This window comes from Dromaius novaehollandiae, unplaced genomic scaffold (assembly GCF_036370855.1).
Source record: "Dromaius novaehollandiae isolate bDroNov1 unplaced genomic scaffold, bDroNov1.hap1 HAP1_SCAFFOLD_93, whole genome shotgun sequence".
Lineage (NCBI taxonomy): Eukaryota > Metazoa > Chordata > Aves > Casuariiformes > Dromaiidae > Dromaius > Dromaius novaehollandiae.
In genome coordinates, this window is record NW_026991498.1 from 207,284 (window position 1) to 212,169 (window position 4,886).

The 4,886-nt window shown below is 46.4% G+C and overlaps 1 long non-coding RNA gene across 1 annotated transcript; it reads right to left on the reverse strand.

Annotated features, from left to right (window-relative positions):
- On the reverse strand, positions 1–2,675 carry LOC135326983 (uncharacterized). The gene is made up of 3 exons (XR_010387124.1): positions 1,020–2,675; positions 305–504; positions 1–229 (listed from the first exon to the last, which is right to left on the reverse strand). It is a non-coding gene; the product is annotated as an uncharacterized LOC135326983 (long non-coding RNA).
- Positions 2,676–4,886: the final 2,211 nt, after the last annotated feature.

Sequence of the window (4,886 nt, forward strand, 5' to 3'; positions counted from 1 at the left end):
TTCATTTCATGTTCTCTATCTTTATTGGTAGCAAGATGAAAACATTTGCTTTTACATAGTAACTTTCATCCATTTTTAACAGCAATGACAGTGTTCTTTTGTGACCTCAAAGATTATATTTATAACTTGTAGCCAGTCATATGATCTACAGCCAACAACAGTGGGATTGTATTAGCTGCAACAGGGATCCAATATGCTTAGAGGGAGACATGGTAGCTCTTCAAAACTGCTGGAGGGAAAAAGAATATTAAAAAAATAATCAACAAACACAGTCCCCAAACCAGAATATGGTCACCCTCACTACCTTTAGTTTTCAAGCCACCACCAGGTATAGATGATTAATTTGGCGCTTTATACACAAAGCTCTCAAGATGAAACACTCCAGTAGGGGATAGTTGTAACCTTACTTCTTCCCAGATCAGCTTGAGACTTTCACATGAAATGCCGTGGTGAATGTCTGATAGGTTAATTGGTTGTCTGTGATCTTCATAGACCTGAACTTTCCTACATTAAAAAACACAGGCAAAACAATTCTATGGTAATTACATATTTAGACAATTGATATATCTTTTGGGGGAAGTTCAAAGAATGACATTAGCTCCAGGAGTCTTGCAGTAACCATTTGATATATAGAGTAACACACAATGACTAATGCTTTACAATAAATACTTCAGAGAAGAAAAGTCAGGGTAAACTATATATTTTATCTTACTAGCAATGAGCTACAAAAGGTTTGAATCTCAAATCAACTGGTACTTGTATGCGAGAAGGACGTGGTCTAAATACATTCGTATGTCTGGGCAATTACTCATAATAGGAAGGTTCTTAGCTGTCATTGCAGCCTATACACAGTGTTAAATCAGTAGATATATTGACTGACCCCATCCAGTCCATAAAAGCTTCTAAACTAAGAAAGGGTAACCATGGATTCCTGCACAAACATTATCCTGGCTAGTAGTGATCATTTATGAGACGCAATCTCGAGAATCATTTTAAATAGAAACAAAGCTTTGTCCCACCTTGAGACTCCGTCAGCATGCAGCTATCCCAAATGGTTTTCTTGTAGATCTAGTTACACTAGCAGACATCTCTGTGGTACAGTTTTGATGTTCCAAGACTGGTGCCAGCATATCCTCATGTTCCATATTTGAGAAGAGAAAATAAAAATCCCTAAGTACATGCATTTGGCATGCTTGCTTGTCTTTGCTAATGCCATCTGATGCAGAGGGATATCTCCTTCAAAGGCTTAATCCTGAAGACTTTAGTCATTCACAGCTCGACAGACTGAGTAAAGCTCAAAGGGGCCAGAGATAAGACAGTCTCAACTAGAGCCTATCAACTCCAGAATGATAAATGGAAGGGACTAAAACTGAGTCAAAAAAGACCATGTATAGAGAATATGGCTACATGCACATTCTTGCACAACTATATCTCTACCTAAAGACCATGAGTTAAAAGAAGAAATGAGAACTGAGCTGCCAACCACTGATTTTTTTAAAAAACAATGGGGACATCTATGTGAGTTTAAACTCTTCTTTTTGGCACTCAGATATTACAGTGACAGAGCTGGCCTATGCAATGCAATAATTATGGGGGTATGGGGAGAGAAATGCTACTGGAAAAGAATTTTCTCCCTAATTTTGACCTGAGGATCAGTGTTCTAGGGCCAGTTGAAAAACAACTCTCAACTTAATCCATGGTTAGATCATCAACTTATAACCATCCTCCCACAGTCCATCCCAAGTTGCTTGCTGTTTCTCTTTAACTGCTGGTTTAACTACTACTGGTTCTACTGCCCAGCATAGCAGCATTTGGGGAACCCATACAGGTACCATAAAGTCTGCCTGAGGGCTGCCCCTGGATTTACGTTGTACATGGAAGCTTTGTGTGTGATGGAATGACTATGACAGCATCGCTCCACAGGCAGTTCTTACTCCATTTTGTGGGGTAAAAAATTGGAACGGTACTTTACTCAAGCCCTGAGGTAAAACGGTTACTACAAAGCAGCTTTTCTGCAACTCTCTAGCCCTTCTCAACCCTAGAAGAATACAGTGCAGATGTTTGGAGTGTGTTCTGGGGCCAGAACTTCAGTCAAAGAGAGAGCTTGACATAGGGGACAGTAGTATAAGCGCAACCTTTATCCAAGATAAGAAGTGACAGGTTCCAGATTTCATTATTACAGACTTGTCTTCAGAATTAGGTGATATTCCAGACATTTTGGATTTGGATAAAGATCAGCAAGATTTCTCACACACAAACAGTCCTTTCACCACAAGACAAAGAGCTGAATAAAGATCAGGCACAAAACTTTCTTTTTGACTCTATGTTTTTTTGCCATGTTTAACTTATATTACTGGTTTTGGATTTTTTTTTAAATGAAACAATCTAGTTTTTCATGTGGCCTTCCTTTAAGCAGTACTGTACCACCTACGATGAGATGACTCCCAATGCTGTACACGCTGTTTGCCTTGACTTTAGCAAAGCCTTCGAATGCAGTCTCCAATAGTATCCACATAGTCAGATTGGTGTAATATGGACTGAATAGGTGGATGATAAGGTGGAGGGAAACTTGGCTGGACCACCTGGCTCAAAGGGTTGTGATCAGTGGTACAAAATGTACTGGTGGCCAGTTACTAGTGGTGTCCCCCAGGGGTTGATACTGGGGCCAATACTGGCTAATGTCTTTGTTAATGATCTGGATGATGGGACAGAGTGCACTCTCAGCAAGTTTGTGGATGACACCAAATTGGGGGGGGGGGGGGTGACCGCAAGGTGGGAAAGGGAGGGTCAGATGCCAGTGGAGAGAGACACTCAAAGCACGTGAGGGGTTAAGCAAAGTAGATTTAATGAAGGACTTTGTTAGGGAAAGTGCAGAAGAATGTCGAGGAGATAGGCGATGGAAGCTAGCCAGACCGTTCTGTGGGAAAAGGAGCATCAACAGGGCATGTTGACCCACAGTCACGTAGTTGAGCCTGTGCCAGGGTGGCGCTGCACCTGGGCTTTGAATCGGGAATAACAATGAGCTCAACATGCTTACTGTGCATGTGTATGGCACATAAAAACTTCATCTAGTGCCCCCCCCTCGGTGTTCCTCACCCTGGACCGACGCTCAGCGGTGCCAGGGATCCCCCACTCCATTATTGCCTCGATCGGGAAAACGCTGGGGAACCCCCGCTCAGATGCAGAGGTAATAAATGCTCCATATCGACCATCGTATGCCTTGTGTTTGTGTATCCATCCCTGCCGGGAGTCCAGGTGGTGCCCCCGCCTCACCCTTACACTCCAAGCTGCGCGGGGAGCCCCGGGAACTGCACCGAGGGACTGCCGATGGGAGGCTGCTGGACGCACAGGTCGAGCGCCCAGGCGGGACTCCCCCTGCATAACCCAGGGGCCCCTTAAATCTGCTAGAGCTATTTCCTTATCTCAGCTGTGCTAAGCTTGAGTAGCTGCTGGCTGGGAAGCAGCTGGACACTGCTGACAAAGCGGAATATGCATGCCTGGCCCTGACGGGCATTCGGTCAGTGGGTAGAGAGCACACTCTGGGGCTGCTACCACGTCCTCTGCCAGTCACTGGCTCCTCGCCAGATCTCCCGCAGGTGCTCTCACTACACTCCACCCCCGACTGACAGAGACATGGTGTTGGTGCCACCAGTGTGTGGACAAGGTTCAGACATGCCTTTCCGGTATTAGCCTAACTAACAGCTAAGGTGCGCAAGTGAGTAAATCATAGTGAATATATATGTACAGTGAATTATAACATGTATGCACACAAAACTGATCAGCCCAGAAGACCAGGAGCATAATGCGTTTTCCCCATAGTCCCAAATTCAACAGCCACGATGACAGTCACCGCCAGGGGTTGTCCTACGCTGATTCTTTGGATCCTACATCGTGTAGTACTGGGAGTAGGCTCATCATCTTGTGGACATCAGGTTCAATGCGCTTACTGCAGTGTTGCTGGTGTTCCAACTTCCATCACGGTACAGGGCTGGGATGGAGAGCAGCAATATCGCGGCTCCGCTCGGCACATTCATTAGGTCTCGGTTCTCTGGGTGAGAGTCTCCTAGAGGAGACATGGACTGGGACACTTTCCCCTTTGATTAGTACCAGGTGGGCATCCTCTCAGACTAGTAACAGCTGTTTTAGTGTACAGGGCCACCCAAAAGAGAAGGGACCCCATTGAGTATCAATTGTTTCTTCCTCAGAGTATATCAATGCTTAAGATCATACTGTACTGCCATGCACACCCTCACTGGCTCCGGTTGCTGGCACCCCAGACACACGGGCTCCTATGACCTGTGGTCCGACTCCAGTGGCTGGCACTTAGCCCTCCATACACACACACAGAATAGAGAGCCCCTCACCCAGGAAAATAGTTAGAAATGGAGTCTAATGAGACGACAGGCCAGACAGCACCGATCAGGCGCGGGGCACGGCCAGGCAAGCATACTGGCCAGCAGCCACTTCACGTGTGACTGGCCCTTTTTAATCCCTTTTCCCCTCTCTTTTCCTAGTTTGTTCCTCCCCAAACCACCTTGATCCCTCCCTTTCCCTGCCTTTGGTTCCTCCCCTAAGCATCCCATGATAAGTCTTGTGCGCTCCCCAAATGCACTTCCCTGCATCCCATGATGTGTCCCATACCCCTAGGCAGTAACCCCCCCCTCAGCCTGTGAGGTGACCCAGAGAGCCTCTCCCCCTGACTCATCTTGATGGGTGCCACCCCCAGCCCATGGGGCTGATGGGTCTCCTGGCACAGCCCTGGGAGGGGCTGGGGCAGGTGCTCCATTTCTCTCACTGGGTTATCGGGGCTCCCCCACCTGCTGCGGTGCCACTGCATTCCTTCGTGTGTGTGGAGATGAGCCTTTTCTCATATAGGCTAACACTAG